The sequence below is a fragment of the Pecten maximus genome, chromosome 13, assembly GCF_902652985.1.
Source record: "Pecten maximus chromosome 13, xPecMax1.1, whole genome shotgun sequence".
Lineage (NCBI taxonomy): Eukaryota > Metazoa > Mollusca > Bivalvia > Pectinida > Pectinidae > Pecten > Pecten maximus.
Window position 1 is genome coordinate 21,849,488 of NC_047027.1, and position 26,081 is coordinate 21,875,568.

Here is a 26,081-nt window from a genome sequence, read left to right on the forward strand (position 1 = left end):
CAGCATAGCATTCTGTTGTCAGTACATTAATGATAATGGCAACTGAGACCCCCAAAACAAATACAGAGAACCTGACCTTACTGACACCCTGTGGGACTGAGTGGTCATTGTGTTAGGTATGACAACTGGTGTTTCACCTGAACCAAGTCCCTAATGAAAATGTGTTTCTTAGGTTTGTAGCTATTTTCTGAGTAAATAACACATGAAATGGGTACTTTCTATATACAAGAATAAATTAGGGTCTTGAGATCTTAAAAATCAAAAATATACACTGCTGGTATAAATAGAAGAAATAGGTGTAGGATTCCAGGTGTAAAAAGGCGGGAATTCCCCAGGTGGGGGTTCCCCTGTCCACTGTAAATATCGGGGCTACTGTCTTCCAAGTACTGGTGTACTGACTGAGTCGTCATTGTGTTAGATATGACAGTGTTTTGGTTAAGTCAGTATTGGCAATGACAGTGGAACTTTGGTTTGGTTTGTTTTTGTTTAATGTCCTATTAACAGCCAGGGTCATTTAAGGACGTGCCAGGTTTTGGAGGTGGAGGAAAGCGGAATACCCGGAGAAAAACCACCAGCCTACGGTCAGTACCTGGCAACTGCCCCACGCAGGTTTCGCAACCCAGAGGTGGAGGGCTAGTGATAAAGTAACCATTCGGCCACCGCGGCCCCTCAAAGTGGAACATGGCCCCTGTTCCAATGGATATGGTAGGATGAAACAAGATGTCATTAAATTTAATTGTCGGTATTAAAGTCTGATTACACTGTATCACTTTTATTGTAAAACAATCATTTTGTTTCTTAATAGAGATTTTGATAATACAGATACTTGTAAAATAATATTAATTTCAATTTAGAATTAAAGAAATGCCTTCTGTACAATCCAGATCACTTTTGAGCTTGTTACCAATAAGCTTGAGACATTAGCCCTCCATTTATGTCTCTATGCAAGACTTCTTGTGATCTATCAATATCTTTTTATATACAGAAGGGTCAAATGTCCAGCCACTATGTGGTCAGTAGGACTGGTCCGTAACACTTTATGTCTGGACATATCAATTCCTGAATAGTCCTCACTCTCCTCTGTCTGTGGTCAAATTACTATGACAACCTATCCCACTTCCTGTTCCCAGCGGGAATTGTTGACATTTGCTCATTCAGACTCCAAGGTGACTGGACACTGGAGATGCTTTCCCAAGGTCAGCTCAAGGTCAAGTGCTCAAGTCTCCATCTGTGTTATTATAGAGATTGTCATCTTGCTGCCTTTAAACCAGTGGCCATCTTGAAAAAATAAACACAACATCTGGATAAACACAAGATAAAAGATTTCGTGTAATGTTAGGATTCGTTTTAGTGAGGAAATTTTTGACCACTTTATGATATAAACAAATATTCTGTATAAACCTCTGAATCAGCAGTATTAGGTATTGAGATAGGATAAGATGGCTTCTCTCAGCTGCGGTATCTTGACCACATATCTTCTCAGAAGTTTCAAACAAATTTGAGAAAAATGTTTTATTTATTTATTTTCTATCAGAACTAATGCATTGAGAAGATTGTCCCTATAGAACAGGTTGGGAACTCCCTCAGAAAGTCGAGACAGTTTTGCAATTTTGCAAGACGATTTATTGTATTATACAATCGATCGCGCTCTTTTTATAGTATACTTGATCGATAAATGTCTCTCTTTTAGATGTTATGAACATTTTTTGTTTGAATAGTTTGCGTTTTTTTTTTAAGAATTTCATGGTTTTTACACCTTCCAAAAATTGGCAATGTCAGACGCTATGAAATCTTTGAAAATCATGTGATTATCCATCAAATATACATATGTAATAAACTCCGTAGAGACTCATCTCATAAGATCGAGACTGTCTAGATCAACTTTCCAAGGGAACTGTTGGGCCATCAACACTATACACTTTCATCAGACTGAAATCTAATATTTTAAAGCAATATCACAGAAATGATAAAGATGGAAAAAGGATTTCAGGGTTTTCTGAAATGGTTGGAAGTCTGATTTTAAAAGTGAGGATATATTTCTGTGGAGGAGGATTCATTGAGGAGTATATTTGGGCTGGGTTTATAATTAGTGGTCAAGCATACATATGTTATGTCATGCCGTTATCGTATACAAAGTGTATCCAATGTATACATGGAAAATTGATTAAAATGTCTTGAAAAATTAAGAGATAGCGAGATAGGATGGAGATAAAAAGGTAAATTTATGCCTCAGTTAAAATGAAGATACATGTACCAACATGTACCAACATTGGTAAATGATTTATTGATATCTATTTGTTGATCTATCTATTTATTCACCTATCATATTTATTTAGTTATCTATTCATTTATCTATTTTTTATTTACCTATTATATTTATTTATTTAATTAGTTATTTATTTATCTATTATATATATTAATTAATATATTTATTTATTTGTTGATCTATTTTTTATTTACCTATTATATTTATTTATTTAAGTATTTATTCATTTATCTATTATATATATTAATTAATATATTTATTTATTTGTTGATCTATTTTTTATTTACCTATTATATTTATTTATTTATCTATTTATTTGTCTATTTTTTAATTGATTGATTGATTTTTTTTTTTATTTATTTATGTATTTATATATTTATTTATTTTTCAAAGATCAATTTGTGAGGAACTGAGACAATTTCATAAAGAGATATCTTATCCATTGACTTATCTTACTGTTTTTTAATATCAGTAATTTTACCAAGGGCTACTCAGAGGTAGCACTTTATTTTAAGCCTCACAAGTTCCTACCTCACACCACAACACCAATTCCTGATTAAGCAAATGAACCTCCCATTTCCGATCCCAAGAAAATTGGCGTGGATTTCAACCACTTGTAATATAATGGCTCTATTCACTTCATCCGAGTTGAATTTATATAGATGTCAATATTAGTCCTAAGGGATTTGAGTGAGGTAACAAATCGTATATATTCTGTACTTAGCTGTAGGTAATTCATCAGGGCTGTTGTCATATCTTTGACAGATAATAAACATTAGGATATTATTGCTAAACTGTAAAATATCTATTATCTTTATACTATAGAAATTACTTATATAAATACATTTCTGACATATTATTGACTGCAACATCAACCAGTGTTTGATCTTTGAATGCCAGCATGTTACATAAAACCTTGGAATAGCCTGATAAATTCCTACCAACACATGATATACTAGCTGCTAAGGATTGTTTCAATGCTTGATGCCCTGATACTGTGGGTAGAGACCTTCTGCATTAAAGGATTGGGCGAGCTATGTGGAGCAGGCTTCAGGTAGATGGTATAATTGGTATATTTAGCTGGAATGTCTGTAATCTGGAAATGAGAACAACATCCTTTGCTTAATCCACTTCACATTAATGCCATGTGTCGAAATTCTTACCATGGAATATCAAAGCTGCATTCAAAGCTTCTAGGTGACAAAGATCCAAGATGGCTGCCTTTAATATCACAAGTGGCTCTTAGGCTCTTTCAATAACTCACCTATGGGAGCAGATGGACTGGTCCATACCAAAGGGGAAACATCCATTTCTACAGAGACAGGAGAAAATGTAACGAAAGTTATAACTTGCTGGGAATGTCAATCAATATGTTTGTCATGAATGGGAAGTTCAAAGCAATATTCAAAGCTTTTTTGCAACTCTGATCCAAGATATTTGTCTTTAATATTACAAGTGGCTCTTAAAAAAGTAACAGTTTTGCTGGGTCAACAATATATTTGTCAGACCGGGGTGTGTGTGATGTATTAACGAATGAAACAACCATGCCTGTTGTCGAGCAATTCTCACTGTTGTCAGGAACTTTGATCCTTTGTCTACAGTTATATTCAGTTATTGGATTAATAGGATTTTTTTTTGCAGATTTCATTCAAGCCGTATCCCAGATTTCCAAAGAAATTTGTTGATAATTTCCTGAGAAAATAAGCTTTGCTTGAGGGTTACAAAACTTTTTACACTTGTGTCAATACGGATGAAGTTTCACATGAGTTTTTAAGTCTACCCAGCTGCTCAAATGAGTGAAAATGATTTGGGAAGAACCACTGTTGATGAGACTATAAAATATTTATCTAGTGAACTTTGTGGATAAGGAACATTCCAGTCATCCACACAATTGACCAGAGTCAGTGTCCATCCTGGAGGCCATTTAAAGTTGATAGTTTATTGAATTATAATTTAATTTTGCTTATAACAAGCATTTTAATTGGCTCAAAAAATTATGTTATCATCTCATAACATAAAAAAAATAAAAGGAACTACTTTCAGTTATACCAGAAGTTGACTGTGACGTCAGCGGAGTAATCGTTGTTCACGGGATTTTGTATTTATCCATGTGTTTTTAAATATCTGGAGCAAAATAAACATGTTAAACTTAATGAAAATGTTTCTTATCGTTGTTAATTAAATTATAAGAGTTAACTATAATATTTTTTTTACGTTATTGAGCAATAACACAAAAAACTGGGGTGTACTCTTTTCATAAACCGCGAAAAGTATGTATTGCAGTTTCTATACAGAGTCTGTACTGAAATATCCAAATAGCAGTTGTTCTTTGAGAGACAGTGCTGAAATATCCACATTGCAGTAGGTCTACAGTGTGTTCGGAAATATCCAGATTGCAGTTACTCTAAAGAGTCTCTGTTGAAATACTTGGTATCAAAATTTCAGTAGCTCTCTACAAAGTCTATTCTGAAATATCAAAATTGCACTTGTTCTCTAGAATGTGTTCTGACTACATTGTATCCAAATTGCAGAAGCTCTATAGAGTCTGTGTTGAAATGTTCAAATTGCAGTTGTTCTATGGAGACCTTGCTGAAATGTCCCAATTGCAGTTATCTGAACTACAGTTGTACTACAGAATTTGTTCTGAAATATCCAAACTGCAGAAGCTCTACAGAGTTTGTACTGAAATATACAAATTGCACCTGTTCTACAGAGCCCATTCTGTCTTTTTTCTCACCAATTTTGGTAATTGCCACCTGGTGGAATTTAAAATCAAAAGTGTAACATTGGGCAGAAAATTAGATAACAAAATTGTGCTGGATTTCATGTCCTCACATAACAATTCAGGGAATTTTTGGAATTTTTGATTCCTTTCGGGGTGGAAAAAAATAAACAACCACACAATTTGAAATAGGGCCAAAGTTCAGACCCAAAGAGGAAGAAAAGGAAAGCATTGGAAATGTTCAAATTTCCACTCTGAAAAATGCCCCCTATATTAGACTAGTCTCATCAGTAGATACTAATGTGCCTACATCAGACACACAGAGAGGTATGTACACATGTGGAGGTATTTAGTCAGTTGACATAGGACTGTAGGTATGAGAACCTGTTTATCTCAGTATAGTAAAGCACCTTATCATAGCTATACCATTATAATGTTAAATCGAATGATTATGTTTCTGTAGAAATGCATGAAACTAGTACTGATAGAATACAATTACATGGAGGAGAATTGCTGTTGTGCATCATGTACAGCCAATTCTGGAATGTCCCTTATACATATTTTCGCGAATACGTTTCTGTGCATCTCCATGAGAGATACATTTACTTTCTATTAAATAAAGCATGACAGGAGTTATCTCCCCTGGCATTTTCATTGCTATGATGATCAAAGAGAAGTATTTTTGTCCAGGTTTTTTTTTCTAAAACAAATAATGGAAAAACGTAGAATACTGTGTCTACATACCACACAGCTAGACATCATGTATGTTTCCAAATGTCTACAATATAACCTTGGAGATGACCCCTATATTTTATTGTCTTCATTCTAACCTTTGTAGATGACCCCTGTAGATTCCATGGAAGCCATGCCACACATACCAAATGAATATCACTGTTTTGTTGGTGAGAGTGTTGAGTCTGTGATGGTTGGTCATATAAAACAGTATCTTTATGTAATGGTGCTGATAGTCTACAGTTTGTAGTGCTAAGTTACCTCAAAATAATATCTTATCCAATTACATTTGTAACAAAAATTGTCTGTGTGTCATCTTTGTGATTTTGAATTGAGTCATATATTGTGTTGTGGCCATGCAGTGTGCTGTTCTTTATTATCTTCTTTCATGACCTTGAAGTGTGTTAACCTCTATTGTGACCTTGAGATGAGATTTCCTCTATTGTGACCTTGAGGCATATTGTCTTGTATTGTGACCTTGAGATGAGTTATCCTGTATTGTGACCATGAGGCATATTGTTGTGTATTGTGACCTTGAAGATGTGCAAGCTATCCTGTATTGTGACCTTGATGATGGGTGAGTTATCCAGTACTGTGACCTTGAAGCATTTTGTCTTGTATTGTGACCTTGATGATGTGTGAGTTATCCTGTATTGTGACCTTGAGGATGGATAAGCTATCCTGTATTGTAACCTTGAATCATTTTGTCTTGTATTGTGACCTTGAGGATGTATGAGTTATCCTGTATTGTGACCTTGAAGCATTTTGTCTTGTATTGTGACCTTGATGATGTGTGAGTTATCCTATATTGTGACCTTGAGGATGTATGAGTTATCCTGTATTGTGACCTTGAAGCATTTTGTCTTGTATTGTGACCTTGATGATGTATGAGTTATCCTGTATTGTGACCTTGAAGCATTTTGTCTTGTATTGTGACCTTGATGATGTGTGAGTTATCCTGTATTGTGACCTTGAAGATGTGTGAGTTATTCTGTATTGTGACCTTGACGATGGATGAGCTATCCTGTATTGTGATCTTGATAAGATTTGTTCTCTAATGTGACCTTGAGGAGAGTCATACTCAAATAAGACCTTGCTTACACAAGTTCATATTTACACAGCAAGACTTAGTACACTGTAGTTGCTTGTTTATTAGTTTGATTGTCTCGATAGCTAGAGTCAGTTTTGAGTCATCTTGTAGTAGCTGGTGGCTACCTCATTAAACACAACAGGGGAGGACCTAAGAGAATTTCACATATCCAGATACCACAAATTCTGTTAACATTGGCTGTACATTTTGTAACATTCATTTGACATGCATTAGAATATTAACTGATTTCTGTGTAATGGCCGACTTCCTGAGATAAAGAGAAAGTTTATCCCTAAAATAAAAACAATCCACATTTTATCTTGATCAGTTACAGAAAGAATTATACTCTTTTATCGATTGAATAATTAAACAAAATAAATTTCAAAGTAGTGTGTTACATAATCAGATTTAACAAAGGAAATCATCAATCAATGAAAATCTGGCTTGTTTCGACCTTGGTAAAGAGAATCTACTGTCCAAGGTAGCAGATATGCAGGAAATAAATATTGATAATTCTGGTATGTCTGATCTTTGTCGCCCCGTAGGAAGTCGCGGTCGTACACTGAGCAGTGTGATACTTTACTTTAGGGAGATAGTGTGTGTGTGTCGTAGAGAAGTCCTTCCTCGTAAAGATGCCATGCTGCCGACAGCATGCATAAAACTTTACAACAAAAGTATAGAAATATATCTGATTAACTCAAACAAATGAAAAAAATAACAACGTAGTAAAAATTATCGCAAGCAACATACATTATAGAGGTGGAACACAGTAAAATTTCTTCAGTATCTGGTTATACTGTCGATGACTTATATTTTGTGGGATTTATTTTCACGTCAATATTTGATGAAAGTCAATCACGAATTCAAATCCTTTATGATTATTTGTACGATGATAAAACCTTTGGATGGTGATTAAGCTATCGGTAACTGACATAGTAGTCTTGCAGAGTGCATGACTCAAATAGCTCAACATTAGCGAATTTAAAGTCATTTCTAGATCAGCATCCGCGAAATCATGTATTCCTGAATATGTCTGAAGAGGAAAGTTAGTGAAATAAAATATTCACAAAATCTTTAGTGATTATAGTAAATATCTATTCAATCAAGATAGAAAATAAAAGAGAATTTGAAGCTTAATGGAGGCGGTAATAGTGTAAAGTAGGTACTACTGTTGGTGTGGTATGAAAATATACACAGACTATTCATGTTTTTCAAGATCATAATTACTCTTTGTCGGAGATGTATCAATTTAACTGATGTCCAGGATGTGAAACTCTAAACAAACCATACCTTATGGAGGTGATATGTTTCTCAGCATGACTTATAGGATAAGCTCTGTGATTAATTCATTCTTTTTAGGGAGATGGGTTTGTCTATAGGGAAGCCTCCTCATATGACCTTAGCTGTTGATAACGAAGTAAAAGATCTGTCATTCCAACCAAACCTTGACTAGTTTCATCAATATTTCTTAACGTAGAAACTCCTATAACTTGAAATTTCCCCTAGAAAAGCATTACAGAAAAATCCTTAACTATGTGATATTTTCTTTACTGCAATAATGCTTTCCGTTTTATTTGTAGTATTTTGGGAGGTAAAATTGTCATATTTTGGTGAATTTTGAGAATTGATAATGTTATGAAATATGCAGTTTTTGTTTACTTGTTAAACACAATAGGATCTATGATATTTCTTCACACAAACGTCTTTTTAATTGGTATAGCTATGTAAATTGTAATAAAAAGCTGACGAAATTTTGTTTTACTTTGAATATTTCACAAGAAATGGAATTTTTGTATGTTTAAAATCTAGTTATTGGTTCAATATTAATGAGTTGGCAGAAGATTATTGTCAATATTCCCATAATTACGCTGGCATGACGATAAAAACAAAACAACATAAGGTATTTTTTTAATCCATTATTCAACTTTCCTGAAAACTGGACATATAATTTTCATATGAATATCTTGGATGGTAAAACTTAAATTATGGTGGGTCGACCAAATCAAAATATTGGGACTTCCTTAATTTTCTGGAATTCTATGTTTTTTTTAATTTTTATGTTATCAAGTCCCAATTATGATAAAAGCAAATTGTGTGTTTTGTAGTCACATATCTGCTTTGACATTCTTTTACATTTTATTTTACCATAATTAACATATTTGCCTATTCTTCAATTCTTTCACATGACAACATCACCAAGAAAATTTCATTTCTCAAAACATACAAATGTATAACAAAATTCATGAAAACAATATAGTCATATTTTAGACCACGTACATTTTACAATACATGTAGATACGAAAAACTGATAAAAACCAGCATTTCTCAGAAAAGAAACACAACGTTCTGCTGTTCTGGAGATAGAATTGGCGGAATATGGAACAGAAACAAAATACATCGGCGCCAGTTTCATCTCCGACTGCGGAAACTGACGTCTTCTCCAACTTGTGTTAGTTCTACACCTGGTTTGCGTAAATTCTGTTGTACTCACTCACTTACATAAAAATAGAGTTTAGGCCAACACACCCTGGCCATATTGTACCATCTGGGTATTCTGGTCGATCAAGTACCCTCATCTTAATATCATATTTATAAAAATCTGAAAAAAAAAATTCATAAAAAATTCAATTATTTTTATTTTTTACAATATTTAAGTGAAAGTTGAAATTTGTTTTTGTACATATGGAGTAAGATTTGATTTGAATGCAGGCGACACAAAAGTTAACATCTGCCAAATAAAACTAACCAGGAACAAGCATTTTAGATGAAATTGTGTACCAGAACTAATTGATAAAATGTGTTTGTAAGGAAATATTTTATAGCAAATATTTACTTAATCTATTGTATCCTGTATAAAAATGACACTTTGGCCCCTAGGTCTCGGGATGAGCTCATATGTTACAGAAACTCGTAATGGATTTTTAAAAAAGTTAGTGTTCAGGAAAATATTACAATTTTATTAGCTTTCTGTGTACAAACACAAAGTTAAGTGCCATGCACACTATCGTTAATTAGTTAAATATGTTTTAAAGGGCCACACACATAAATTTGATAATGAAAATGCACAAAAAATCGAGAAATTAAATCTCCTTTGCACCTGTATTCGATATATATACAGTGATTACCTAGATATGTTAATGTAAAAATCTACCTTTGCAGATATTCATCTATGTATTTTAGTCATGAAAATAAAAAAATAATCTAATAAAACAATAAAAACAATCCGCGCTTGCATATTCATATTCTATTGAAACTGGAAATAAAAATATTTAAAAAGTAAGTTCACTGACATCTTAATTGAAATTCTAATTAAAAAGAAATTAGAAATTAATGGTTTGCTCATTTACAGCATTTCAATTGAAACAAATTAAATAACTATATTGATTGTGTGAAGCTATAGCTCTGACAGTCATGGAAACAGAAGTCTCGCACTATTGATGTCATTCCATTTTGTTTCAGCATGTGTCAAAGATCTTATAATAACTTGACTGAATGTTTAAAATGAAGCGGGTTATCATTCGATTCCCTATCTGAATTTCTGTTGGCAGAATGTAAAGAATATGGTGGGTCAAAGTTTGAATCCCTGTCTGTTGCAGCATTTGAAAAAAAAATCTTCTGGCAGAATTGTTTTTGAATTGGTATAGTGGATCAAGGTTCGAAAACTCTGTCTGATGGAATTTTTCTTTTTTCTGTGGGCAGAATGTTGAGAATATTGTGGGTCAAGGTTTGAAAACTCTGTCTGATGGAATTTTCCTTTTTTCTGTGGGCAGAATATTGAGAATATTGTGGGTCAAGGTTTGAAAACTCTGTCTGAAGGAATTTTTCTTTTTTTCTGTGGGCAGAATGTTGAGAATATTGTGGGTCAAGGTTTGAAAACTTTGTCTGAAGGAATTTTTCTTTTTTTCTGTGGGCAGAATGTTGAGAATATTGTGGGTCAAGGTTTGAAAACTTTGTCTGAAGGAATTTTTCTTTTTTCTGTGGGCAGAATGTTGAGAATATTGTTGTTCAAGGTTTGAAAACTCTGTCTGAAGGAATTTTTTTCTTTGTTTTTTTGCTGTGGGCAGAATGTTGAGAATATTGTGGGTCAAGGTTCGAAAACTCTGTCTGAAGGAATTTTTCTTTTTTTCTGTGGGCAGAATGTTGAGAATATTGTGGGTCAAGGTTTGAAAACTCTGTCTGAAGGAATTTTTTTCTTTTTTTTTGCTGTGGGCAGAATGTTGAGAATATTGTGGGTCAAGGTTAGAAGCACTATCTGTTGCAACAATTTCTTTTCTTATTCTTTTGGCAGAATTGTTTAAAATAAAGTGGGTCCAGGTTCGAAACCCTGTATGAGGGTATTTTCCTTTTTTTTTCATCTGTGGGCAGAATGTCTAGAATATGTTGGGTCAGAGTTTGAATCTCTGAGTTATTGACTACATTTTACTCTCTTTTTCTGTGATGTTTGATGTCTGATAAATAAGGTTACCAGGGATACAAAGATATTTTTAGTACTGGTATGTCACATAGAGGTGTTATGTAAACTTGATTTATTTTACAACAATTGAAAAAAAAAGTTATACCAACTTATATTAATCATACTTGTTGGCCTGGATGGAAACGGCGAGGGGTCTGACTGTGGGAGGAAACTGGAGTACCCGGGGAAAACCCAATTGGTCGGGCAGGTGACCCCATACCTTTTCACATCAGTTCGAAGATTCGAACCCCGACCACTTAGGTAAATGGGAAGTGTGTTACCACTGTCACCCGACCACCCAAAGTGTGGAGAGAGGTGTTGAGGAGGCAATGACCATCATATCGGTGACCATTCATTTTAGTTTGAAGTTCATAGAAAATGTTGTAATACAGATAGTCCCGGACTGATACATGAAATTGACAGTCACAACAGCATCAAATTTATTTGTCAACCTTTTCCCAGAGAAAAACCTCCCAGCAGGGAAAAACCTTGTTGAAATAGAAGAAAACATGCAGTTGAACCTCATTATCTTGAAGTCAGTCGATACATGAAAAATGAAAATAGGCCCAGGGTTCTTTCCCCACCCCAAGGAACTTATAGTTTCTTAGACATGAGACATGAAAAAACTGTGATATTTTGAGTATTGGAGGTAAAAGAGTATATCTATTATTATTTTTATAGAAGTTTGTACTGAAGATTATATAAGCAGATCGGTGTGATAAAGAACTTATGTGTTTTCCATGTGATGTGCACTTATCGGGACAGGTGTGATTATTAGCAAGTAACATTAGCTGTAGCTGTAGCAATAGCTGTAGCAGTAGTAATAACTGTAGTAATAGCAGTCATAATAGCTGTAGTAATAGCAGTAGTAATAGCAGTAGTAATAGCAGTAGTAATGGCTGTAGTAATAGCAGTAGTAATAGCTGTAGTAATAGATGTAGTAATAGCTGTAGTAATAGCTGTAGTAATAGCTGTAATAGCTGTAGCAATAGCTGTAGTAATAGCTGTAGTAATAGCAGTAATAGCAGTAGTAATAGCAGTAGTAATAGCTGTAGTAATAGCTGTAGTAATAGCTGTAGCAATAGCTGTAGTAATAGCTGTAGTAATAGCAGTAGTAATAGCAGTAGTAATAGCTGTAGTAATAACTGTAGTAATAGCAGTAGTAATAGCAGTAGTAATAGCTGTAGTAATAACTGTAGTAATAGCTGTAGTAATAACTGTAGTAATAGCAGTAGTAATAACTGTAGTAATAACAGTAGTAATAACAGTAGTAATAACAGTAGTAATAGAAGTAGTAATAGCTGTAGTAATAACTGTAGTAATAGCTGTAGTAATAACTGTAGTAATAGCTGTAGTAATAACAGTAGTAATAGCTGTAGTAATAGCTGTAGCTGTAGTCAGTATTCTAATAAGCATTTTGCTTTTTGACCACCTGTTTGAATATATCTAAAAACTCCATATTTTATATTGAGATTCCTAGTTGGGATTCCATTTTTAGTTTGATTGACATTAGTGTTATCACGTTGAATACGGTATGATACATTGTGAAAAATAAATGGATACAATGATTAACTTGCTGTGATGGACAATGACTTTTATTAACCTCTTTGCTATATTTACTGTTTTCTTCAAGGATGCCCTAGCTGTACCTAAGGTTATTGCCAGTTAAGATATATTGAGGACAGAAAATGACCTTGGTAATCTTCAAAGGTCATACCTTGAAGATGTGGAGTTTTATATATGTATATACAGCATAGTGCTACAAGTTAACTCAGTATTGTTTTTCCTCAAAAAACGTGGATGATTTCCAAACATCCGCCAACTTGTCAGTCTTATCTTGATCCTAGATGCTAAAGATAGCAGTCTATGACTGACAATGCTTTGAGGTTTGCAAAATAATCATGACCTCTATGTAAAAATTTGACCTCTTCCTAGTTCATTTGACGGGTGAGGGGATCATCTCAGACTAAGTCGCTCCTAGATATACAAGTCTATCTCCCAGAACACGTCATAATGTGTACAAGTTACACAGTTCTCGGTAGTAGATTTGCCCTACTGATGGAAAGTGTTTGTAGTAGATGGATCGTACTGACAGAAACTTTGCCTGGATTTGTATATAATCCCGTAATCTATGATGTTGGGATTAACGGAGGCCGACAGTCATTGTGAGAGCAGGATACACGTTTTTATATTGGCAAGTTAAACATCTACAATGGCTCCACAGTTTGTAGCACTGTTTGTATTCCAACATCACTGAATCATCACTTCCTGGTCAAAGGTCAGAGTTGAAGGTCAAGATATAGGGCTAATATCGTGGTAGCAGAACCCGGACATTCTGGTCACTGAAGCCTGACCAGGGGTTAATCAGATTGACCAATAGAGTATCACCAGTGTTTGTTAGCATTGAGTTTAACATCTTCACAACAGCCAGGATGACATCACAGGAAGGGTGTTAAGGACACACCAAAGGGAAAATCAAAAGATAAAAAGAAAGACAGAAGAGGAAAGAAATAAAGAGATACAAATTTTAAGAGTTACAATTGGATAGCAGATATATTTTGGTCTGTCCGTTTTCCCTTTAGTAATTAAAAGCATGGAAGAAAATCCTTGATTTTGCAGGGGTGTCCTTTATAAGTTGCCTTCTACGATGAACATGCTGTGTAATACGGAGGACCTTGGTATTCCTGGGTTCTCTAATGTCTCTAGGCATTAGACATCACAGAAACTAGGTCATATGTCAGGTAGATTCTTTTCCTACTCCCGCATGGCTTGTACGTATTATCACTGAGAGCCGACCCTAAGTTGTCTGTTAATGCTTCATAAGATGATATACAAAAGTGTCTACGCCTGTAGACTCTGTCCCATCTGGCAGTATCATGATGATGCTTTATATCACTTTTTGCTTAATATCATGTTTTTTCTAATTATTATTCTAGCAAGAATTAGCCTCAGATGGGCACTTAAGGCAAATGATGGGTATTGTACTATGAGACAAAGAAATCAGATTTCATCAAATTTCAAGTGTATCATTATTTCTTGGGGATATTTAAAATGTATGTGTCATCAATTCATTTGTACCGTTTTGATGTGTCATCAATTTGTGTATCTTTCTCAAGGGTCATCAATTCGTGTGTATCTTTCAAATGTGTCATTGGTTCTGGTGTACCATTTAAATATGTCATGAATTTTTGTGAACCTTTTAGGGATGTCATCAATTCTAGTGTATCTTCTCCTTGTGCCGTAAATAACCTTTTTTGTGTATCTTTCAGATGTGTCATCAATTCTTGCGAACCTTTCAGATGTGTCATCAATTCTTGTGTACCTTTCAGGTGTATCATCGATTCTTGTGAACCTTCTGGTTTGTCATCAATTCTTATGAACCTTTCAGGTGTGTCATCAATTCTTGTTTACCTTTCAGGTGTGTCATCAATTCTTGTGTACCTTTCAGGTGTTTCATCAATTCTTGTGTACCTTTAGGTATGTCATCAAATCCAGTGTATATTGTCTGTGTCTCATCCATTCTTGTGTAGTTTCATATCATACATGTCATAGATACAAATAAGGAGGATTGTGTCAGTTTCCTTAGTTTGGAAATGTTTAAATGTTTTAATGGTGATACCCTAGTGCCCGAGGGGTATGCATTAAATAAACTTCAGTGTTAATTGTGGAATCTTGCAACACGTGCAGATCAGACAGAGAAAAGTGTGATGCTGTAGGTAAAATTTCAGGGTGTTTTCTATCACTGTTTGTTATGACATCATCCAATTGATGTGGTGACGTCATACATGTAAACACACGTCAGCTGTCGTACCCCAAGGGGGCGCGATCGGGAGAGCTCGGCACCACATATATAGGGTAGCGGTGATTTTGTAATTAAAGGATTACATCCGGTGGTTGTCTACTGTAAACATCGACACTTTTCATCAAAGGTGCGGTGCTAATGGGGGTGAGGAAATATCCCTAGATCCTCGGTCCTAACCTGTAGGGTATTTCCTCATTGATTCTACATCCATCATGGTAACCATGGTTATTAGAGAAACTCCCTGTCGACAGCTGCAAATTTGTTTATGTCTACAGTCGGATACAGATTGGACACTGTGAAGAGAAGATATTTTATCAGAAAATTAATAAGAATATCTGTCAACGATTCATCTAGCTTTTCTCCCGCTTCCCTTTCCAGAGATGTTTCCCAATAGCTCTAGTGCACACAATTGTCATAATGGATGGGAAGACAAAGTAGAAGGGATCCCAGTGAATGAAATGTCATATTTTGATTGGTAGAGATGGTTTGCAGCAAATAAAATGTCATAGTTGATTGGATGGAATTGAAAAATTAGTCTTTTATATTTCTAAGAATATATCAGGGTTGTTTTTATGGCTTGAGAATTCTTAAAGGCATCAAAAGAAATTCAATTAACGTATGATTGATGTGTATAATTGTGATTACATGTGTAGAGAATTATCTTTCCCTAGATGTAGAGGAGAAGTTGTCAGCTTTGTTTAGAATGAAAATAAACACTTCCATTTCTGCAGACAAATCCAACCAATCAAATTACATTTTAAAATGCTCCTTTAAGAAAGTTCAATATTTCATCAATTTTGTTTCCGGAATATGAAGGGTGCTGCTTCCATTTGATGGACAGGGAGTGAGTTCATTTGTTTTCAATAAAAACAAAATTTATTTTGTAAAGGAAGTCTCCCTGAAGTGGTTACTGTGGAGCATTTGTCATTTGCTTACATAAAGTAGAATACTCTACAGTTTTCTTCTGATCTTGAAATAGAAATGATTTAACCATTGCCGAAAAAAAAATGTTATATAATTTTCCTTCTGAATCTCTAAAAGCTTTCTGTCAACTTTTAGAAGGCTCCTGTCAAGCTATTGTCAGTTTGATACCAGTTTTCAAACTTGAGGAAGACATAATTGATGTGAACCTCATAATAGCTTTATTGTTATGACACTGTCTGATATAGTGACTAATATCATATAGCACAAGTGTTAGATTCTATTTCTCTTTGAAATATTTTACACACATGTCTGATATAGTGACTAATATCATATAGCACAAGTGTTAGATTCTATTTCTCTTTGAAATATTTTACACTCATTACAGATGTAATGTCCTCTGTATATATATATTTTATTCAATTCAATTCAACTCTATTAGCACATTTATTAACATGTCATCTTATTATTAACTTTTTGGTACCACTTTATACAGCTAGATAGACTAGAGGAAGCAGAAAAATGATGTTTTAATGCCCGATATTGTCTGAACTGCCATGTGCTGCCCTCTATTGGTGTATATAAAATCTATGTTATGTGTCAAACGTTTTAATAAAAAAATCCAATAAAAATGATCTGTAGCTGAAATGTATCTTAAACTTGTGGTGAAAACTACTCTTGAAGATATATGTTGGTGAGAATCAATCTATCGGCTGGCAATATTGAATCCTGGGGGTACTAGATTCTGGCACTTACTTGTTTATTGACAGGGAAACAGTATTACACAAAACAGAGAAAATTGGAAAAAATTCATTACATTTGGAGGATCTTTACTTCCCGACATCTGACTTTTTTCTGATTCTGTGGCTGTCTATAAAACTGGCGGTAGTAGGTTGTAACAACATTGCAGTCTAGACAATCAGGCAAGGGATTCCTGGGTCGCTCACCTTTGATCCCAGGCATCTTTATTTTGGGTCGGAGAGATCTTGGACATGGGTATCAATTATATCTGATTCCTGCAGCTTACCGAACTTTTTAATATTTGTTTTGATGAAGACGTGGTCTAGGGAGAGTGGATTAGTTGTCATGGTTAAACATCAGTCTTGTTTATGACACACACATCTTTATTTTGCCTATTGAGTATCACCCATTTATCATCTGAATATCTGAAATATGTCTCCATCATCAAGTTACATTCGGCACTCCTCCTTTTTCATTCCAATTGATTCAATCCTTCCTTTCCAATATCTAATCCCTTTTCAAATCCTCAAACAACATCCCCATATTTCATCTTTGTATGATCAGCAATCTTTAGACACTGTCCTCTCCCTCACCTCACTATCCCCTGCCCCTCCTCATCAACCTCACTCCCTCACTATCCCATCTCCCTCACTATCCCCTCTCCCTACCCAGTATCCCCTTTCCCACACTTTCCCCTCTCCCTCCTCAATATCCCCTCTCCCTCCTCACTATCCCCTCTCCCTCCTCACTATCCCCTCTCCCTCCTCACTATCCCCTCTCCCTCCTCACTATCCCCTCTCCCTCCTCACTATCCCCTCTCCCTCCTCACTATCCCCTCTCCCTCCTCACTATCCACTCTCCCCCTCACTATCCCCTCTCCCTCCTCACTATCCCCTCTCCCTCCCCACAATCCCCTCCCCTCCCCACTATCCCCTCCCTCCTCACTATCCCCTTTCCCCCTCACTATCCACTCTCCCTCCTACCCCCCCCTCCCTCCTCACTATCCCCCTCCCTCCCACTATCCCCCCTCTCCCTCCCAAAACCGCACTTCCCCTCCCCTCCACATCCCCTCTCCTCCTCACTATCCCCTCTCCCTCCTCACTACCCCCCTCCCTCCCCACTATCCCCTCTCCCTCCCCTATCCCCTCCCCTCCCCACTATCCCCTCTCCCCCTCCACCCCCTCTCCCCCCCCACTATCCCCTCTCCCTCCTCACTATCCCCTCTCCCTCCTCACTACCCCCTCTCCCTCCTCACTATCCCCCTCCCTCCTCACTATCCCCCCTCCCTCCCACTATCCCCTCTCCCTCCTCACTATCCCCTCTCCCTCCCCACTATCCCCTCTCCCTCAATATCCCCTCTCCCTCCCCACTTCCCCCCCTCAACCCTACCCACCTCACTACCCTCTCCTCCCCCCTCTCCCCTCACTATCCCCTCTCCCTCCTCACTATCCCCTCCCCCCTCACTATCCCCCTCCCTCCTCACTATCCCCTCCCTCCCCACTATCCCCTCTCCCTCCTCACAACCCCTCTCCCTCCTCACTAACCCCTCTCCCTCCCTCACTATCCCCCTCCCTCCTCACTATCCCTCTCCCTCCTCACTATCCCCACTCCTCTCCCCCTCCCCCTCCCCCTCCTCACTATCCCCTCCCCTCCTCACTATCCCCTCTCCCTCCTCACTCCCCCACTCCCTCCCCACTATCCCCTCTCCCTCCTCACATCCCCTCTCCCTCCTCCACATCCCCTCTCCCCTCACTATCCCTCCTCCCTCCCCTCTCCCCTCCTCACTATCCCCTCTCCCCTCACTATCCCCTCTCCCTCCTCACTACCCCATCCCCCTCTCCCTCTCCACACACCCCTCTCCCTCCTCACTATCCCCTCTCTCTCCTCACTACCCCTCTCCCTCCTCACATCCCCCTCCCTCCTCACTATCCCCTCTCCCTCCTCACTATCCCCTCTCCCTCCTCACTATCCCTATCCCTCCTCCTCCCATCTCCCTCCTCACTATCCCCACTCCCTCCTCACTATCCCCTCTCCCTCCTCACTATCCCCTCTCCCTCCTCACTATCCCCACTCCCTCCTCACTTTCCCCTCTCCCTCCTCACTATCCCCACTCCCTCCTTACTACCCCCACTCCCTCCTCACTATTCCCTCTCCCTCAGCATCTCCTGTCTTTTTTCATCCCTTCTCACTATCTCCTCCTCCTGGTAGTCACCCTCTCTCCTTATATTCCTTCCTCCACTATTTCCTTCTTTCCCAATAATACTTCATAGGAGATATAACCAGCCCAACTCTACCTCAGGATAAATAAAGGACATGATACAACTCGTGCTATAGGATAAGATATACTGTAAACCAACTTTTTCATTATTCAATTTTGCAATTTTCAGTTAGAAAAGGCCTACTGTACCTGTGAATGAAACTATTTCCTGACAATCAATTTTCACAAATTCTGATTGTCCGTAAAATACACAAAATACGCAAAAAATAGGTTTGTTTACAGTATTCCTCATACAATCGTGTGTAAGGCCTAATAATGGATTCATTCTAAAACATGAAAAATTATTGATATAGTCACACTGCTGAATTCAGTTGCCTCACACCTGTGATGTTCACATTAATAAAAGGTTTTTAAATGATTGAAAAATTACAAATGTCTTTTATAATAACTCCGTTTTATGAAAAAAAAAAATTCTCCTGGGGCTAAATCACTATCATGATCACAATCACATTATCATAACTCATGTAGCTTTCACTTTCTTCAACATCATCTGCTGACATTTAATTCCATTTGTATTTTACTCTTCATCTGCCATTTACATGATGTTATATGTTGCTGGCTAGGAATAGCCATTATCATATAGGAAATGTCCTTATTCACCTGTCTATAAAGACCACATTATATACAGACCACCTGTCTATAAAGACCACATTATATACAGATCACCTGTCTATAAAGACCACATTATATACAGACCACCTGTCTATAAAGACCACATTTAATACAGACCACCTGTCTATAAAGACCACATTATATACAGATCACCTGTCTATAAAGACCACATTATATACAGATCACCTGTCTATAAAGACCACATTATATACAGATCACCTGTTTATAAAGACCACATTATATACAGATCACCTGTCTATAAAGACCACATTATATACAGATCACATGTCTATAAAGACCAAATTATATACAGATCACCTGTCTATAAAGACCACATTATATACAGACCACCTGTCAATAAAAACCACATTATATACAGACCACCTGTCTATAAAGACCACATTATATACAGACCACCTGTCTATAAAAACCACATTATATACAGATCACATGTCTATAAAGACCACATTATATACAGATCACCTGTCTATGAAGACCACATTATATACAGACCACCTGTCTATAAAGACCACATTATATACAGACCACCTGTCTATAAAGATGACCTTCTATACAGACCACCTGTCTATAAAGACCACATTATATACAGACCACCTGTCTATAAAGATGACCTTCTATACAGACCACCTGTCTATAAAGACCACATTATATACAGACCACCTGTCTATAAAGACCACATTATATACAGATCACCTGTCTATAAAGACCACATTATATACAGATCACCTGTCTATAAAGACCACATTATATACATATCACCTGTCTATAAAGACCACATTATATACAGACCACCTGTCTATAAAGACCACATTATATACAGATCACCTGTCTATAAAGACCACATTATATACAGACCACCTGTCTATAAAGACCACATTATATACAGACCATCTGTCTATAAAGACCACATTATATACAGACCATCTGTCTATAAAGACCACATTATATACAGTCAACCTGTCTTTAAAGACCACATTATATACAGACCACCTGTCTATACAGACCACATTATATACAGACCACCTGTCTATAAAGACCACATTATATACAGATCACCTGTCTATAAAGACCACATTATATACAGACCACCTGTCTATACAGACCACCTGTCTATATAAATCACACATGCAGATCACAGTTTTTATCGACATCCAGAACATATTAATCAGCTTCTATAGCCCCCTCCCTTAGCCACCCCCTACAGCCCCCTGGCTCCCTCCCCCTCCCTCCACCTACCTTTCTCATATTCCTACCCTTGCCTTGATATAATGTGACAGATTGCATCACATCTGACCAGAACCCAAGTCTTTAAAACTACTCATAGCCTCAGTATATGACAGACAGTTCAAAAACTGAGAGTCTTCCTCGTGCCGATAGAATACTGACTATGTTGGTGAGACCTACCAATGCTTCAGTAGGCGGAGTCCCAGAGGCGGTAGACCTGTAACAAACGAATCCTTCAAAACATATATTGATCAATTATTCTTTTTGTGTTTCAGGTTTTCTTAGGTACTAGGACTTGCTACCTGTGATAATTCTGGTAAGTTTTCTTTTCTTTTCTTTTCTCAATGCTTAGTTCCTGAAAAGTTTATTATGACTTCGAAATTTGTAACATGACCTCTTGTCATTGAGATATAACCTTGACCTTTACTTAAGTAAAATCACCTTTAATACTATACTATGGTAATTAATGTAGCTTACTTAATTCATAGGAAAACAAAGCTGTATGACTGTATCAATGCATAAACTGAAGTATTGCGGTAAGGTAAAATCCTTAGAACCCTTGAATTTAAAAGTAGACCTCTCCACACACAAAATGTACGTGCCACAGGTTATTTTAATACAATCCTTTCGGATGGGATGGAAAGGTCAAAGGTGTATGCTTATGTATCTATATAATGACTAGTATTGAGGCAAGGTAAAATCTTAAGAACCCTTGATTTTAAAAGTAGATCTGTCTTATTCCACATAGAAAATATATGATCCATCGGTTATGTTTGATACAGTCCTTTTGAATGGGTCAAAGGTACAAAATATGGCAATTTCAGGCAAGGTAATATCCTCAGAACCCTTGGATTTAAAAGTAGACCTGTCCTGTTTCATATGGAAAATACATGTGCTACAGGTAAGAATTCTTCAATTGGGAGTTTAGCAAAAAAGGAAAAAGAAAGAGCACACACAATGAAATTGTATGATAGCTAGCTTCGTCACTGCTTCTATTGTAGCTGTAAAATTGCTGCACTGTCACAAAAATGGAGAAAAAGACGCCCACAGTATAGAAATATATCTAATTAACACCAACAAATGACACCCACAGTATAGTATTATATCTAATTAACACCAAAAAACAAAAACAAATTAAAAAACAATAACAATGTTCTAAAAATGACTGCTTATCGGACCAAAATTGTGCACCAAATATAGAGGCAAAGTAAATGAATGGGAGAATTCACTTAAATTTAGATTTAAACGATATGTGAAGAAACTCAAATTTTAGGAAGGTGGTAATAGTGGTATGTATGTAACTTTTGGTAGTATATCTTGCAATCAGTTGATCAGGATTTCACCTTGTCGAAGATGTGAAGCATCTTTAATGCACAACCAAAAGAAATACAGTCCGTAATTCGTACAAGTATTTCCTAAATATTATCACAGATATGACCGCGAATAATAAAGAGAAATTTAATCTGAATAATCTCAAAATATTAATCTAGATTATCTCTTAAATGCAACAATTTTAAACAACCTTTGGTCCGACATTTCCTTGTGGGTAATAGACAGCTGGAGTATTGTTACAACACAAATAAATATTATATTTAATTCAAATTCCATACTTCTAAAACGTGTTTAAATAAATATTAGATATACAAAATGATAAGATGACCGAATATGGTTGTTTTAAATTCGTAAGCCTCGTGTGTATAACTGATCCGTGACGTCAGAGAAGAAAAGATGAGCCGGCAGATTTGTAATTGCTTCAATATTTCCATATTTCATATTGATTTGTCTGATAAAGTGACATCTGCCATCAAATAAAGATAATAAATATTCGAGAAATTATGTTTTTTTTTATATAAATGTTGAAATAGAGAAGCAGAATGTACAGACATTTGGAGACAGAATCAGAGATACTTTGGTAGATACAATTGTTGAAGCTACTAGTAGATAAACTCGGGAGATGAGATAAAGATTAGATATATATTGTACATCTCTATAAAAAAAAACCAACTTTTCCCATGTTTAGTCTGCTTAACACCTGTCAATCAACCCTATTATCAAATTGAAATTATACTTTAAAAACATGCTAAATGTCCTCTGTTAAACTGTTAAAATGAAAAGCAAATTATTCCATTTTCGATGAGATTTACTAATTCAATGAAATAAGATTGATTTAGATTGATTTTTACAAAAATGTGTTATTTTTAAAGTTAACTATGCTATGAATCATTGAAATTTCATTAACTTTGAAACTAATACAAATACATAAATTTGAGAAATTTAAATATAATTAAGTAAAATTTTGGCATTTAAAATTTGTTTCACATGTGAAAACTGAATGGTGTTACATTTCTTGTATATTGAATTGTGAATATTTCTGGAGTGTAAATGTCATAAATCTTATGTTAAGTAATAGAAGAATTAGCCAGTGAAATTCACGTGAGAACCAGTACATTTTGTTACATTATTACTGTAAACTGGTATTTAATATATGGTACTGCCTGTGAACCAACTTTTGATTATTACTTTTTTAATTTTAAAGTTCAAATTAAAATTTTTGATTTAAGATTAAGTTGTATGATAAACATACATTACAAGGGGGATGTCTATTTCTTAAGAGCAGATGAACTTATGCAGTATCTATCCTACAAATGGCCCTGCTAAGTGACCGAAATGTACATTTTACTTCATTAGTGACAAATGTCAATCCTATGCGGGTGATAGATTCTATTTCTCCTACAACAAAATTTATTAAAAATTATTTAAGCTATTTTTACTTCCAAATTCTTCAATGTTACTGAATTACCTCCCTTATAAGTTATGAGTCAGGATGACAATTGGATATGTGACTGGTCAGTCAATATTGACCAGTCATTACTTGTCAAAAGGCTATCATTGTATAAGTCATTAAGGATGGGCTTATTACCAGACATGGGTTTATTATTTGATAAATATGGTAGTTCTTTCAGCCAGTGAAGTCAAACCTTTAAAATCAGAAATATAAGTGTGGTGTTTCCACTGGTTTCAATATCTATGATTAAACAGATGTTAAATTGTAGTCATAAAACTTCCCTTCATAGCCCAGTAATAAATAGCTTATATTTCTCACTCAACTTACAAGAAAATGTTTTTCCATAGTGCAACTTTTATTTCTGTCATAAAGATTTTTTATATACAGTCAAACCTGTCATATGTGACCTTCCAAGGGAGTCAATAAAAAAAGTCACATATGACAGGTGGTCTCTTAATCCAGGTTCAAAGAAGAAGAAAAATTACCCGAAAAGGAAAGCTCATAATTATTCTGCCACATATGTAAAATGTATCAGCTACAAGTATTAGTACATATTTGAAAAGGAATTACCTCAGTCATCAATTAAGATTGTGAATATAATCAAATCTGTAAAAGACCTCTTGAGGAAAACGAAAGAAAAAAAAAAGAAGAAGAAAAATCACTATTCACTTAATGAAATGAAATGCTTATAATAATGGACAATAAAAATATCCCCATTTCAACATATGTAGTACAATATTTATTCTTATAAATTTCTTTCAGTTTCTTTTATTTTCATAAATATATATATTTAAATTCTTTTAGCATGTTACAATAAAAACATTTTTATTTTAAAATACAAAAAATAATCAAAGAGTTTGAATGGCTAATTTGATTATTTCCAGTGCCGGATACATTTACAAATTTTTTTTTTTTTTTTTTTTTTTTTGCATTCCTGAATTCCTGGTCCGGACTTCCGTCCGGATTATTAGTCACTTAACTGCATTTCCTTCATAACAATGGAGACGTTTTTAACTGGCAAATATCTGTCCTAATGTCTCAAAAAGAACATAAATTTCAGTTAAACAATAACTTGACTGTTTATTCACTCTTTTTCATACTTCCCAAGCAAATATTTGTATTTTTATCAATCAAAATTCGTGAAAATCGTCTGAATGGCGAGGACGTTTTTTCGCCATATCTCATCTCCTTCTTTCATTCTTTAGAAGTAAAGTACAGTTTCGTTCGTTTTTGGGTGTTATCAGGGCAAAGATAATAAATTCAGTACATTTTTTGAGACAGATTAAAACATTTCATGCATTTCTGAAGTATTTTTTAATCTTTAAAAGCAGACAAGTTCGTCCGGTTTCTTCTTGATTATGACTTCTGCTTCCGTTTTAAAACTCGGAAAGTCGCTGAAAAAAGTCACTTTTCAGCATTTGGGACACGGAAATGATGGTCGTTAGTCGCGTCTGACAGGTAGTCGCTTAATCCAGGTCATTTGTATAGTAAATAACGTTGGGAGGAAAAAATACGGTCGCATATGAAAGGAAGTCGTTTAATTCAGGTGGTCGCTAAGGCAGGTTTGACTGTATATAATTTTGTAACCTGAAACTTTTAGTATTCCCAAATGAATATATGCATTTCTACTTGAATGTTTAACTCCCTATAATCCGAGATCAACCCCCCACATCAAAATATATCTTAATGTAATAAAAGTTTCTAATGGAATTGGATATTTTTTAAAGTTGCTGGATAGGATGACTATATTAAACTGATTTTTATTTTCATTCAATGAATGATAAAGTGTTAATGCTTTGTATTGCCTTTAAGAATGATGATGTAGCAATTCATATAAGTTTATTCATAATAGTTTAGTCTCGGAAAAAATTGTGTAAACAAATATAAATACTGTCCTGTATACGTTAGCTAAAACATGAATCCATTTTCTTTTTGGATGTCTGAGTAAAAACTTCAAGTAAAGTTATTGAATATTCATAGCAAAACAAATTAATGGGTTGAAAGTTATGAAATCTTTTTTTCAGAGAGATAGAGAAATAGCATTTGAAATATCATGTATGATGGAGAAATAGAATATCATATCTGAAGGAAAAATATAGCACCAATTGAAGGAGAAACAGAATATTATATCCAAGGGAGAAACAGATATCCTATGGATGAACAGAATATTATATCTGAATGAGAAATAGAATCCTATGGATGAACAGAATATCACATCTAAGAGAGAAACAGAATATAATATCTGAGAGAGAAATAGAATATCATATCTGAATGAGAAATAGAATATCATATCTGAGAGAGAAATAGAATATCATATCTGAGATAGAAATAGAATATCATATCTGAGAGAGAAATAGAATATCATATCTGAATGAGAAATAGAATATCATATCTGAGGGAGAAATAGAATATCATATCTGAGGGAGAAACAGAA

General features: G+C 35.4%; 1 long non-coding RNA gene across 1 annotated transcript; it reads right to left on the reverse strand.

The window, feature by feature from the left end:
* Window positions 1-745: 745 nt before the first annotated feature.
* LOC117341343 lies at window positions 746-21,031 on the reverse strand. The gene is made up of 3 exons (XR_004535614.1): window positions 20,875-21,031; window positions 3,430-3,578; window positions 746-1,278 (listed from the first exon to the last, which is right to left on the reverse strand). It is a non-coding gene; the product is annotated as an uncharacterized LOC117341343 (long non-coding RNA).
* Window positions 21,032-26,081: the final 5,050 nt, after the last annotated feature.